Here is an 8,015-nt window from a genome sequence, read left to right on the forward strand (position 1 = left end):
GAAACTCTTGTTTTTAAAACCATCAGATCTCGTGAGTCCCACTCACTATAATGAGAACAATATGGGAAAGACCCACTCCCATGATTCAATCATTTCTCACTGGGTCCCTCCCACAACACATAAGAATTAGTGGAGCTACAAGATAGATTTGGGTGGGGACACAGAGCCAAATCATATAGGTTATGATGAGGACTACATAACACATGATGTAAATATAACAGTGTATTTCAACTTAATAGCAATTTTGATTTTACACTAAAATTCTATACTTCAAATCTTCCTTCCTTTCATCCTTTATTACATTAAACTTAAAATCTTTTTTTGATGTAACAACTTAAAATCTTTTTATATTATGTAGCCATTAAGGAAATGTTGTATCTTTTGTTACTTGTAATGCATTTGTCTTTTAGTCTTTATTCTGTGGTTTAAAATGATTTGCACATCACTATTACAATATTATTCTAAACTGAAGAATATATTTTCCTCTACTAGTGAATTTCATACTGTCATATTTTTCATGTTAGTAATTCACATTATTTCATTTCAACTTGAAGAACTCCCTTAAATATTTCTTGTAAGGCAAGTCTAGGACTGATAAACTCCCTTATCTTTTTTTTTTGTTGTTGTTGTTGTCTAGGACAGTCTTTATTTCTCTTTTGTTTTTAAAGGACTACTTTGTCAGGTAAAGTATTCTTATTTTAAATATATTTTTTTTCTTTCAAGGCTTTGTGTATACATTAGTCCCTCCTTATCTGTGGTTTCGCTTTTTGTGGTTTCAGTTATATGTAGTCAACTGTAGTCAGAAAATATTAAATGGAAAATTCCAGAAATAAACAATACATAATTTTTAAATTGCACACCATTCTGAGTAATGTGTTAAAATCTTGCCCTGTTGCACTCTGTCCCACCCTGAATGTGAATCATCACTTTGTTCAGTGGATTCATCCTCTATACACCACCCATCTTTTAGTCACTTAGTAGCCATCTCAGTTATCAAGACAGACTGTCACAATATTGCAGTGCTTGTATTTGAGTATCACAAATTTTACTTAATAATGACCTAAAAGTGCAATAGTGGTCATGCTAGAAGTGGTATATGCCAAAGAGAAGCCATAAAATGCTGCTAAGTGAAAAGATGAGAGTTCTCCACTTAGTAAAAAAAAAAATAATAATGTTATATTGGAAGTTGCAAAAATCTATGATAAAAAATGTATGTTCTATCCGTTAAATTTTGAAGAAGGAAAAAATATTGTGCTAGTTTTGTTTTCCCACCTGAAACTGCAAAGTTGCAGCCACAGGAAATAAGTGCTTAGTTTGTTAAGATGAAAAGGGCCTTAAATGTGTTAACAGAATAAAAGGATATTTTGAGAGAGAGGGACCACATTATGTAACTTTTATTACAATATGTTATTATATCTTTTCAATTTTATTATTAGCTATTGTTAATCTATTGCTGTGTCTAATTTATAAATTAAACTTTATTATAGGTATGGATGTATGGACAAAAGATAGTATATGTATAGTTTCATACTATTTGGAGCTTTAGGTATTCACTGAAGGGTCTTAGAACATATTCCCTATAGATAAGAGGGAAGTACTGTATCATTCCATTCACTCTGAGCCTGTAAGTTTCTCCTCTGAAATCCACTGACTGCTTTACAGAGATTCCAAAGTACGTAAAATACTGGATTTTCATTGTCTAATTTTCTTGATATTAGACAGTTTAATTATAATGTGCCTCAGAACAGAAATCTTTGAACTGAAGCTGCTTAGAAATATTTATACTTCATAGATATGAATATCCATATGTCTCCTAAGATTTAGAAAGTTTTCAGCCATTATTTTTTGATGCATGCTTTCTGCTTCTTTCTCATGCCATTCTCCTTTTGGAACTACGATAATGCATAATGGGCTCACTTACTGGTGTCCCGTAAGTCCTACAGCCTTTCTTCACTTGTTTTCTCTTTTCTCCCCTGAGTGGGTAATTTCAAAACTTGTTATGTTTGCAATTATTTTCCTTCTGCTTGATCAAGTCTACTGTTGAAGATCTCTATTGCATTTTTTTTTCATTTTACTTAGTATATTCTTCAGCTCTAGGATTCCCATTGGGTTCTTATTTGACACTTCTATCTGTTTGCTAAACTTCTTGTTTTATTCATGTAGTGTGTTTCTGATTTCATTTAGTTTATTTGTGTGCTGTTGTATCTGAGTGAGCTTTTTCAAAATAATTATTTTTAATTTATTTATAGACAATTTATAGATATGCATTTTTGAGGAGTTAAGTACTAGATAATTATTGTGTTACTTTGGTAATGTATTTTCTTGATTTTTTGTGTTTCTTGTTGCTTTGCGTCTGTTCATTTGATGAAGTAGTCACCCTTTTCAGACTTTACAGACTGATTTCAGTGGGAAAAAATTTTAGCTGTAAGTGAATGTCATGACGATGGTTGAGTGGTTGAGTAGAGCATAGTGACTCCAGTTCTGGGGAGCAGAGCAATGTAGGCTCCGCAGCTTCTGCAGCTGAGGTCAGTTTTCGTAAAAACTTCAGGGACTTTGTAGCCAAGGCTACAATTATTTCTGGTGGTAGCAATGGTAATATGGGTTGTTGACATCTTCGGGTGCCTTCTTCTTGACAGGGAGAAGTCCAAGCCACACGGACTCCTCTTAGCACTAGTTCTGGGATGATCTACAGGTAGCTTCAGAGGTACCATGTTCTAGAGCATAGGCACTTATATCAGCTGCAGAGACTGTTTCCTAGGCTCAGGGTCTCTCACAACTACTGTAGCACCTGAATCCTGGGATGTGGGCATACTCATTGATGCATGGACATGTACAGGTCATCCATGAATTCATGGTCTGAGACTCCGAGGCAGGCCCTGGTGTCTCAGCCCCTCTGGTTAGAGTCCAGAAAGTTATAGCAGTGGTCAGACTTCAGGGGGCAGGATACAGCAGTAGCATGGCCCTAGGGGTTAAGAGATAGTCTGGTGGTTCAGGCTCCAGAGGAAGACAGCAGGGGCAACTTAGTTGCCAGAGATGTATGAGTGCAACTGTGCTGAGGCCCTGAAGGGCAGGAGGCAGCACTTGGATCCCTGAGGTGCTGCAACACTCTGGTCATTCAGACTCTGGTGGGTACGATGCCTCAGCAGTGAGGCCCCAAGGTTGGTGGGCTATCATAGCTACTTGGGCCTTAGGGTCAATATGGCTCCACAGCAGCGCAGTCCTGGGATTGTGACACAGAGGTAATTTGAGCCCCAGTAGGCAGGGCCCTGCACAGTGGTGATTTCATTCCCTGGGATATCAGACACCACAGCGATTTAGGCCACAGCGGGAGAATGAAGTGGCAGTAAGGCCCTAGGAATGTTGAGACACAGCTGTGGCTCAGTTTCTGGGGTGTGAGATACAGCATGATTAAGCCCCCAGTAATAGCAGGGAGCAGCTGTGACTCTGCCTTTGAGGGTTGTGGCTCTAAGGTTAATATGACTTTGTAGCAGCTCAGTTTCAGGAAGGGTGAAACCGCAACTCAGGCCCTGGAGGGTGGGGCACTGCTCAGCAGCAATTCTGGTCCCTGGGTAAGTGGGGCACTACAGACCTGAGCAGCAGGGGTGCAGTGCAGCAATTATATCAGTTCCTGGGAATGCTGATGCTGCAGCAGCTCGGCCTCCCTGGATGGGACAGCACAACACAGTGAGGACTCCCGTCCTGGGACTACAGGCTCCATTGCAACTCAGGCTCCAGAAAGGGAAGGGCATGTATTGACCCACGACCATAGGAGGGGGTACAGTAGCTACTCATGCCAGGGATATCATGCATCCCAGGCAGGTAGGGTGAAGTGTAGTGGCAGCGAGGCCCCAGAGATGCAAAAGTGCAAAAACTACCCTGGTCTGGGGAGTGGGGCACAGCACAGTACATCAGCAGCACTAGTCTTTCTAGCATACTCTGGAAAGCTCTCTCAGTTGGGCTTAGTGCTCTTGAAGATGTAGGAGTTCCCAGTGGCAAAAGGCTACAGGTATTCTCAGTGGGAGTTTGGATCATAATCTTGAAAGACATAATACCGAACGCCATATTCTCTGATGTCGAAATCTGGAAAGATCGTAGTACCTAAAGAGCAAAGTCTTTAAATTATAAATCTGTAATGTCTAATAGCTTGAAAATCATAATCAGAAGATAGTTACATCATGTTAGGCTGGACTAATAGTACCTTGTTTCTATCTTTATGCAGAGGAAAATGAATTTCAATTGAATCCCCAAAATATAACAACAGATTTGGAATTAAGTGCTATCAAGTCTTCTAAAAGTAAATTTCAAAGTGTTACAAATAATGATAATTTTTTTCCATTTATTCTGATGCGTTTGGTAGAAAATTCAGATAAATGGCTTAGTCATGTGATATGGAAACTTCAGATTAAAAATTCATCATTTGCCTGCATTGACATTCCTCTCAGCTGATGACAATTTAGGAGCTCTTAATAATTTAAAGGTGCATTTGCCTGAAGAAGCCACTGAAGTTACTGTTTTGTAACTAATTTTGTACATGGTAGGATAAGAAGACACTTAGGCAATGGTGTTTGCTGTTAGATCACCATATTGCTTCCGTCAAATTTGTGTTCTTCATATGCACTGAGTGTGGATTTCTGCATACCCCAAACAACAAAGAACCACGGCACATAAGAAGGAAAAATTTGATAGGAAGGGTCATGTCAGTGTATATTACATCATAGAAGAACTGCAAAAATAGCAATGTCACACAGAAAGTTAATGTAAACATATGTTCTGAGGAGAGCCATGTCTTAAGCAAATAAAGCAGGTATTCATCATGATGAATGCAAGACTTCAATATATAGTTAATGATCATGAAAGCTATCCATTTCTTATGTATTATCTCTGTAATACACATTTTTACATGACAAATTTTCTTTTTAGTTTCTTTTTTTAGTTTTTTAAAAAATATTTTATATTGTCAACATTTTTTTTTTCCATTTACTATGCTCTGTGGTTTATATTTTTGTCATTTCCCATAGTAAAGGTATGAATCATACAAAGACTTTTACAGAGTTCTAATACATTTTATGTATTTTTTTACAAGGTGATTTTCTAAAAGTGTATTATCACAATGTTTACTTTGTGAACATGCATTTTGCATGTACGTAAAGACATTGAAACTTCCTTGATTAGCTGAAGAGGCTTTTTGTTGTATATCTGCTTTTGTGAAGTATAAAATTTTAAAAAATCTTGGGTCTTTGGGCAACTGGTGTGGTGATGCAGTGACCTATCATGGTTTTTTATCAATCTTTTCAAAATACTTAGGTTGTCCATCACTGTATTTCAACATTTCAGATGACTGCAATTATAAAGATGGGTGCACACAACCAGCAACCATAGTAATATTTGTTTATACACTTTGAATTTTGACTTATTTCTTTATTAATATGGCTTATCTACTCATAACTGTTATACCCATATAACTGTCATTGGTATACCTAAATGTTTATTTATGCAAAAATATATATGTTATTTTGCTTATTTTATTATTGATATGGTTTGGCTCTGTGTTCCCACCAAAATCTCATCTTAAATTGTAATCCCCATGTGTCAGGGTAGAGATGTGGTAGGTGGGTGAATGGATTATGGTGGCGATTTCTTCCATGTTGTATTCGTGATAGTAAGTGAGATCTCATGGGATCTGATGGTTTAAAAGTGTGGCACTTCCCCCATTGCTATCTCTCTCCCGCTACCATGTAAGATGTGTGTTTCTTCCCCTTTGCCTTCCACCATGATTGTAAGTTTACTGAGGTCTTCCCAGCCTTGCAAAACTGTGAGTCAATTAAACCTCTTTTCTTTTTAAATTGATCAGTTACAGGTAGTTCTTTGTAGCAGTGTGAAAATGGACTAATACACTTGTGTAAAGTGGCCTATGCTTTCCTGTGTTTTAAGTTTCCTGTTGTAAAAACAAAAAATATCTTTAAATTTTTTTTCTTAATTACATTTTCCAGAATTATGTTTTCAATAATTTGATCATTTGAGATTGTGATTTTTAGGGTTTTAGACTTCAGGGAGTGGAATCTTTTAGGATTTCAATATTTGGGATTATGATGCCCCTATATTTTATAAGCACACAACATTTGGCATTGTGTGCTTTGGAAATTATGATTAGTTCCCCCACAGTGGTGGTGAGGGCTACTAAGGCCCTCTTGCTTACCTTTTTCTTGGATGAGTGAATCATTCTCGGATTCCTGTTGATCCCGACTGGAGAGTGGAGTGTTTGCTGCAAACAAAACGTTTCTTACTCTTCTATTTGGTCAGCCTTTGTTTCTATGCTCCATGGCATTTCTGCTATTTTTTTGCTGTACTCTGGAGCCCTCTGTTATATTCCACAGTCACATTCATCAGCATGTAGTTGTTTCTTTATTGTTTTTGTTGTTCTTATGTGGGAGATAAGCATGGGCACCTGCTAGTCTGCCATCTTGTTGATTTCACTGGTTATTTGTTAATGATTGTTTCTCAGGTCATTCTAAGTGACAGAGCAACACTCTCAGGGTAGCTCTTGCAGTACAAAGGAAACATTCTAAAAAAAATGTGCTTTTAAGTAACCATATTCCAGAGTAAAGTGTAATATTCTAATTTGTGATTATAAAACTTTTTTTAATTTGTAGAATTGAGTTCCTTCTCTATGTGAATAATCAGTTGTATATAGAACAAAATTTACATCTGAAAATATAGCGATTACATTCATTGTGTAGAAAATATTAGCAAAACACTGAGCAAAAATAGTATCAATTTTTATTCAAATCACAATTGTTCAGATAACACATTATTTGGTAGATATTTTGAAAACTGTATTCATTGCCTGATAATCAGGTGCAATAATGTAAAGATTACTTTCTGACATTATAATTTATTATTTATATAAAGAATATTATTATGTTCCAGTCAAATTTTATAAAATTGGTTAGGCTTTTTAGGTTGTTATACAACACATTATTTTCTTCCCATAAGATACTAAAAACCTTTCAATTGCATATTTTTGTATAGAATATCTGATTTTCAAGGTAGAATATGAGATGCCTATTTACTTATGTACAGTCATTTTTCAGGGCACTTCATCATGTTCATTTCATCTCGATTCAATTCACGTGTTGATGACTGATTTTGTGAGCAATCCTTGTTAGTGGTAATGTTTTTTAGCAAGTCATAGAAACTGCTAGCTGCTGCTCCCTGAAATTCACATCCTTTGCTTTATACAGCTAGATTACATTTCTCTGCCTTTCTTGTTATTTGTCACTTGATTCTAGTCAATAGATTATAGATGGAAAATTGACACTATGTTCATAAAAACTTCCTATAACCACACCTCCATGAGCTTTCCTCCCCCTTCTCTTGACAGTTAGAATGAGAAATATGTCCAGAGTAAACCCCAGTGCAAAATTAAGAGCTTTATATTGAAGAACTATATGAGTTTTGTAATTTCAACTTGAACAACTTTGGTGAGAAGGGTTTGTCTCCATCTATCACAAAAAAATGTTGTTCAGAAACATTGGAATACAGCAAATACAATTATTAAATAGTCTAAGTTTTGGTCGGGCCCCATGGCTTACGTCTGTAATCCCAGAACTTTGGGAGGCCGAGGTGGGTGGATCACTTGAGGTCAGGAGTTCGAGGCCAGCCTGGCCAACAAGGTGAAACCCCATCACTACTAAAATACAAAAATTAGCCTGATGTGGTGGTGGATACCTATAATCCCAGATACTCAGGAGGCTGAGGCAGGAGAATCACTTGAACCCAGGAGGAGGAGGTTGCAGTGAACTGAGATCTTGCCACTGTGTTCCAGCCCAGACAACAGAGCAAGACTCTGTCTCAAAAAAAAAAAAAAAAATTCTAAGGTCTAATACAGGACTTGATTATGAGGGGCATGCTGATATATTTAAGCCACATTGTCATTAGACCTGTGACATATATACGTGTTTGTGTGTGTGTGTGCACATATATATATGTACTTCATTGCTTTAATTAACATGGGG

Source organism: Mandrillus leucophaeus, unplaced genomic scaffold (genome assembly GCF_000951045.1).
Source record: "Mandrillus leucophaeus isolate KB7577 unplaced genomic scaffold, Mleu.le_1.0 Scaffold45, whole genome shotgun sequence".
Classification (NCBI taxonomy): Eukaryota; Metazoa; Chordata; class Mammalia; order Primates; family Cercopithecidae; genus Mandrillus; species Mandrillus leucophaeus.